The 7,496-nt window shown below is 34.7% G+C and overlaps 1 long non-coding RNA gene across 1 annotated transcript; it reads left to right on the top strand.

Annotated features, from left to right (window-relative positions):
* The first annotated feature begins 5,397 nt into the window (after positions 1–5,397).
* On the top strand, positions 5,398–6,766 carry LOC131062348 (uncharacterized). The gene is made up of 3 exons (XR_009110877.2): positions 5,398–5,733; positions 6,210–6,297; positions 6,475–6,766. It is a non-coding gene; the product is annotated as an uncharacterized LOC131062348 (long non-coding RNA).
* Positions 6,767–7,496: the final 730 nt, after the last annotated feature.

Here is a 7,496-nt window from a genome sequence, read left to right as displayed (position 1 = left end):
TAACATAACCATGAATCAAAATTATGTAGACATATGTCAAAATGCACTAGACACATGTCCTAGTGCCCATGCACCAATCCCTCAATATTTTAATAGGAAATTGTAGATTTGGAGCTCTGATAACATGTTGGAGTTATTGATTTAACCCCGCAAGCCCAACAATCACCTACAAGGAAAACACTTATCACAAATGGAGATCAAGCAAGATACATTATCTTAGCAACCTTAGAATTGTACTGATGCACAAAAGATTGATTGCTTACAATGAAGAAAGAATTCTTATATTGGAAAGGATAATGAAAACCTAATCTAAACCCTGGATAGAGGTAGATAAAATTAGATAATTACAAGTATCTACATTATATTCAATGAGACAACATGAACTATTATTAGCATAATCTAATAAAAGAAAAAAAACACTTCTAAGTTTAACTTAAGTGAATAAAGTAATGCAAACCTAACTAGATATTTAATTAGGTGATATGATCCAAATTAATCTAACAATTACTATGGGGGTTACATATTGAAAATTAAAAAAAACATTGATAAAGGAAAATGAATTCCTTCCAACCAAACCAAAACATGACTTGATAGTTGAGGAAATAGAAGGATTATCACAAATAAAACGAGAATTACTACAAAGATTTATTTTCCAAGAAAGAGATTTATTTATTCAAAGAGTTGAATAAAACTGTAGAGGAAGAAAACAAAATAGGAAAACTTAAATAGTGCGTCAAGTGTTGGATTACCAAAAGCCACTAATTAAAAGAGACAAGTGAGAAAGATTGGTAAAAACTTCAATAAAGTGTAAGAAGAAATTTATCATGGTTGAACTAAACATTGACAATAAATACTTCAAAAATATATTGATTGTGCTTGGTGGAAACATCAATATTATATTCAAAAGGGAAAAGGGTCTAGGATCTTGAGGTGATTGAAATGAAAGAGTCATTTGACACATTCAACATCTTATTGAACCTAAAACGGTCTATCAATTATAATGACATATTTAACCCACAAAAAGTTGAATTGTCATTTTTTTTTTACAAAGTAGCCTAGTAGTAAATATCTTATTAAATACTAACATGAGAAATAGATGAAGTGACATAGGAAGAAAATGTGGATGCAAAAGAGAGGATGCATTTATAAGTGTACATTTAGTGAGAAAATTACCTAAGATTGATATAATAGGAGATACCAACATAGAGGAGGAAATAATAGTAGAAAGTGGTGGCCTTGGTACAAATAGTGGTAATGTGGTAAAATCTTATGGTTTGGAAGAGCTAAATAGAAGGACAAAGAAATTCCCAATAACATGGAAGCTACAAGGGAGGATACCAAATTAGAACCAAGAGAGCATTTTGTAAATGGATCTAAAAAAAAGTAGTAGAAGGCACAATAAATATGCTTATGGAAAATATGGACGTTAAAGAAAGTAATGCAAGAGATGAAAACCTACCACAAATGAATAGTACACCACATAAAGAAGAGAGTATCAAGTAATAAGAAATTTTGGGAAAAAAATAGTGAAAGCTACCACAAATATGGTTGCAAAATGTACAAAAATAAAAAGAACATCACAAGTGTACAAGACCAACCACATAACCCTTAAACTTCATATTATCACTCATATTAGGATATAAGTACAAATCTCAAGAAACTTAGGCTTGGATCCTCAATCTACACCCTATTTTTGCTAAGAAGATGTCTTTTTCTCTATTTTGGATGTGTATAATTTCTAGATGTATCCATTTTTTTCACATGTTTCCTTCTTTCAACTTGTAGCTCTATTTCCTTTGTTATCCCATGTCTTAAGCTTTTTTCATGGATTTTGATGGTATACGATTGTTTATTTCTAGCATGAGTTGAAGCTTTTTAGATAAAACTATGATCATTGTGGTCATTTTTCACATGAGTTCCTCAATCTTTTTCTTAACAACTAGTTGATCTAAGTTTTTAGAACCCATTACTTTGGTCTAGTAGCTTTTTCTTGGTGGCTCTTTTATTTCCCAACATTTCATGTAGGTAGATTCAAACTTTTCTTCATTTAAAGTTTTGGCTCCAACCAAATGGTTATTGACTCAAACCCTCATAATTTTGATGCAACTCTCAAGTAGGAGGATGAACTTGATGAGATTGGACCTTTTTCCTTCCGAGCTACTCAAACTTTGTGTAACAACTAGTTGGTCTATGTTTTTAGAAGTTGTTACTTTGGTTTAATGGTTTTTAATTGGTGTCTCTTTTAGTTCCTAATGCTTCATGTAGTTTCTTACATATATTTGTTTGTTTAAATTTTAATTCCAACCAAAGGGTTATAAACTCAATGCCTCATAGTTCTAATGCAAAATTCTCAATTAGGAGGAAACACTTGATGATTGTGGGTCTTTTTCACTAGAGTTCCTCAATCTCACATATAATAACTAATTGGTTTATGTTTTTAGAAGTTGTTTCTTTGGTTTAATGGCTCTTTCTCAATGACTCTTTTAGTTCTTGACACTTCATATAAATGAATAGAAAGACTTTTTCATTCAAAATTTTGGCTCCAATCAAAATGTTGCTAATCCAAACCCTTATAATTCTAATGAAACTTTCAAATAGGAAGATGGAATTGACCTTAAGGCCTAAGGATTCTGTCCTTTAATTCTCTTGTTTATCTATTCTTCTACTTCATTGTCATCAACCTAACACTTTTAAAAAAATATATATAAGAAAAATAAAAACCATCATACTGTAGTGTCATAAAATTGTGACCCTTGCAATTTTTGACCACATTAGGGTCTTCACATTGGCGAATTGAATCCCCAAGCCTAATCAGAGACCCGAGACTTGCTCAATCCCCGAAACTACACTTTTTCTGCCCCTCACACTACTTGAACTTGCTTCTTGTCTTGAGATAAGGGCATGACAGGGGTGTGGCCTCCAAGAGCATGGCGCCCTTGTCCCTGTCCTATCCTATGCATTAGTCTTTGCATTTTCAGCGGGAAAACTTTCCCTATGTTAGCCTATGATGAAAAATCAATCCAATAACCCTAATTGATGAATATATGCTCATTGCATTTACCTTCCCATTTGCATAAGTTGGAATATTTCATCGATCGCAAGTTCAAGCAATGAAGCATTCAAGAGCATTCAAGCCTTCAAGCATCCTTTCAAGCATTGAGCATTCTCAAGTCTCCCTTCAAGGCTAGGTGTTGTATTCAAGTCAAGGATTCAACCATTGAAGAGGAGATCCCTTTCAACATTCAATTTCACACAAGCAATTCTATCACAACCTCCCTTGAGGTGAATTACATTTTAGTCTTTCATTTACATTTACTTGCAAGTACTTTCTTTCATCATTTGGTCAATTCCAAAACTAGGGTTTGACCTGAAGGCAAACCCCCAATCCCAACCCCTTTTCCTCTCTTTTATGTGTGTAGGTTGCAAGTGCACAACTGTATTTGTAGATTTGGACTCCATTCACATAGATGAAAAAACCCTTTTCGTTTCGCGGATTTTTTGAAAAATTGTGTGCACTTTCAGCACGGTCCCGACAACTTTTCTTCAAATTCACAGGGCAACTTCGTCTCGACATATTATAGCCAGATCCAAGTGCACAACTTCATCCCACGCTTCTATTTCAAGTTATAATCAGTCTTTGCTACTTTTACACTTAGTGATCTCAAAACACATAATTCAACCATTTTCCATTCTAAAAGAGGGGTTAGCTTGTCATTTCTACCTCATTATCAATTCATTTAGTATTCAATCCATTTCCTCAAAGATTGGATCTAGTGAATTCTCCCCTTCTTTTATATGTAATGTGGATAAAGTGTTTGAAGGGAAATCCACAGTGAAACTTTCATCTCTCCTCGAAGAGAAGAAAAACTTTCCTCTTGATGTCTCCATCATTCACTTTCCACCCCATTACACATACTATAAAAAGATATTAGAAACAAAATTTCTCGACTTTAAATTTATTTTAATGATACCTATATTTATATTTTTTTATATTGCTGCCCTATGTCATCATCCTAAGCATTTATTTTACAGTTTGTGATGGAGTTCAATAAGTGTTTTTTCAGTTATGTAAAAAGGTGGAGTCCCCACACATCTATGTTTTAGCTTTAGGATATCAACATTACCTTTCATTGCACGCATGCAAATAAAGTAAACAAGACAATGATGTTCCCCTTCCATGGAGACGTTGGGTTTGTTTTAAGAGTAGTTAATTGGTGTGGAAAACCAAGCAAAAGTACAATCAATGGAAGCTCTTGGAAGTAAAAACAAAGTGGTAGTAGATAGAGATGAACATAATGATGTTGATCGAGCATCCTATGCAAAGGGTAGTTATAACCGGCAAAATCATTTCCTCCACCTCTTCACAGTAGAAATCAATTAATAACATTTTAGTCAAGTAATAATGGAAGCTTTGATGTGTGATAAATATACTTCTGTACTCAAAATCCAGGGGGGAAGTGGGTAACGTGTATTTGAATGACTGGCATCACAGGGAAATACATTAATCTAAATAGTTAGTTGGGACTGACCTTTGTGTGCAGGTAAACTGACTGAGAGTTGGTTTTGTTTTGTTAGCTGGCCATCATAAAATTTGAATTGGCTCAAGAAAAAAGTTTGTCCTATTAGATCTAAGTTCGTTTTGGATTACAAGATTGATTGCACTGCCTCCTCCTCTTTCTCCCTTTTTATTCTGGATAACAAGGAGAATCGACAGTCCAGCGACCAACCTCTCTATTTTAGAGGTTTTGCTTTAGAAATGGATAAGTAATTATAAGTCCAGTGATGTGAACTGCCCCACATTGACATAGTTGGTTCACTCTAGAAATGGGCAGTCTGTTTCTCCTCTAACTTCTCTCTTTTGGACAACGAGGAGAACTGCCAGTCCGACGACCAGCCCCTACTACTTTGGAGGTTTTACTCTAGAAGTGGGTAAGCTATTCCTCATTCTCCTCCTTGTTCTTTTGAGTAATGAGGAGAATCAACAGTCCAGCGACTAGCCCCCACTACTTTGTGGAGTTTACACTAGAAGTGAACAAGCTATCATAATTCTAGCGATGTGAGCTGCCCCACATTTGACATAACTGATAATTGAAATTTCAAAGCTTCGCTCTGTCTATATTTTTCAATGGCTCAACTATCTAGTCTACACCGTCAGGCACTGCATTACCTACTTTTATTTTAATAGCTTTAAAATATTTAAAAGGTCATAATCCAAGACTAGGATCTATTCTTGAATCAGGGTTGTTGGAGTTATGATCTTGTTCACTGTCATCTTTAGACCTGAATTAGTGAAACCAAAAGTAGGTATCAGTTCTATATTCTATGGACAGTTGTATTCTATATATATATATGCTATTAAATTGTATTTTATGAGTGATTCATGCAAACACGTTACAACCACGTATTGCTCTCAACTATGTTTCGTAAATGACACGCGTTGTATATAAAGACAGCTTCCACCTTATTATCACATGCTTTTTTCGTTATCAAGCATTGCCCGGGTCATCCGGCAGCAAATTGTGTAACTCTGAGTTATTTTGAATCCCATGTTAGCAGAGAAAGTGTATGACTGTGTTTTTCATTGGAGGTCTGCATCTTTCCATGAACCAGAATCCCAGGAAAAATCTGGTGGATTTGGTAATCTGTATCACCTACTGGAGGAATAAAATATTCTCTAGTCCAGTGCCCAATGCCAAGAATTGAACCTTGCTGCAGCTTGAACTCTTTCATCAGGTTTACTTTCTTCTTTCAATTAAGGCAATTCACAATTTAAACACAGCATTTTATTTTTCAAGAGGAGAAAGTTCTTGCATTGGGAAGCCATTTTTGTTTGCAGGGTAAAATGAATTGGGAAACTTCATTGCATTTCAAATTTTTATGTACCGTCTAGTTTTGAGAGTTGAGGCTTAAACAATACATTCAAAGTTTTGACGTTCATCTGAAATCATTCTAGTTTTTTCAATAAGACCCACCTGTTAGTCTGATTTCAGATGAATCATTTAAACAAATGAAAATTTAGAACGTGCTGTTTAATCTCATACTGGTCAAAACAAAGTGCTATCATATTTTGATCTGTTTCAGATGAACTACCTGAACAATTTAAAGCTAAAAATGTATTGTTTAATCTCATACTGGTCAAAATAAGGTGCTATCTTGTAAAGCATTCGGTTACTATCTGAAGGCTGATAAATTATGGTTTGGGCTTGCAGGTATTTGCAGTTTCTACAAAGGAGAATGCAGGAGCTGTATATGACATAGCAAGCCTGGAGATTTGCTGCTTTTTCATTGAGCCATATGGTATGTGTTATCTGTAGAAGCAGCTTCTTCTTTTCTTGTGCGTTTCTCCCTATGCTTCTTGTTCCTATACTTCAAGCAGTATTTGGGCAACTAGATTTCAGAATATTTTTCAAGTCTCTAGGCCATAATTGCAGAAGTTTTCTGCTGATAGTAATCAACCTTTATGTATGTTTGCAGATGCAGAAGATAGATTTGTTTGTTGAGGTGATGGCTTCTGCAAATTGTTCTTCGTTGGTAGGGAAGAGAAAGCACCGAAATGATTTTGTCAGTGCTGTCAATACAAAACTAGAAGTGGGTACAACAAAGACATCAGATTCATTAGGGAATGCAAAAGAAATTTCCAGTGTCTTGGCTCCTATTAGAGTGAATTCATCATGCAGACCTGACACAGAGAAGAAGTTTGAAGATGAAGAATGTTGTGTGACACCCAAATCTGAGGAACACAAGATACCCTCCATGACAGTATGCCCTCCTGCACCTCGCAAACCCAAATCAACTCCTCTAAAGAGAAATCCTGCAATTACATCACATCGTATAGCAATTCATTTCTCTTCAGATTCTGTTGATTTGGACTTACTTTTCAGCTCAGATCTGACCAAAGATCAACAGCATCAGAAGAAAAAGCACAAAAAGAAAGAGAGCAGTTCAAATATCAGAGAGGAAAGTAAAAAATAGATCGATCTTGGGATAGTTAATTGAAAAGTATATGCCCATGTACCCACAATAGATTAGAATTGATGGTCTTGAAGAATTTTTTTCTCTTTTTTTTGTGGGGGGTAATGAGCATTGTCCAGGAGAGTACTGTAAAGTTCTAAGCTTTGTTGTACAATTGCTTGTTGTACGTCCTACTGTATATATCTTAGATTTGTGTTCCTCAAGAGGGATCTGCATCTCCAATGCTCAACATAATTTAAAATCCAACGCCTGGTACATTGGGTTTAAATCTTTTTCATTATCAGTGTTCTTGTTTTTTGAAAAATCAAGATTCTCATCGAAATTCTGATTGAGACCATTTGATATTTACTTTCCGTACATAGTTTTGGAAGACTGAACGTAAATGAAAACTCAGGCATGTCAGATCTCGAAATGCAAGATCTACAATGTATGATACACTTGTATTTTTTTATCATTTCCTCTTTTCCAACTTTCTCTTTACTGTCTGAGGCTGGAAATTTTTTTGTATCAAATTGAATAGCAGC

Source organism: Cryptomeria japonica, chromosome 1, assembly GCF_030272615.1.
Source record: "Cryptomeria japonica chromosome 1, Sugi_1.0, whole genome shotgun sequence".
NCBI lineage: Eukaryota > Viridiplantae > Streptophyta > Pinopsida > Cupressales > Cupressaceae > Cryptomeria > Cryptomeria japonica.
The sequence above is the reverse complement of the archived record's forward strand: the minus strand, read 5'-3'. Positions and strand labels throughout refer to the sequence as shown.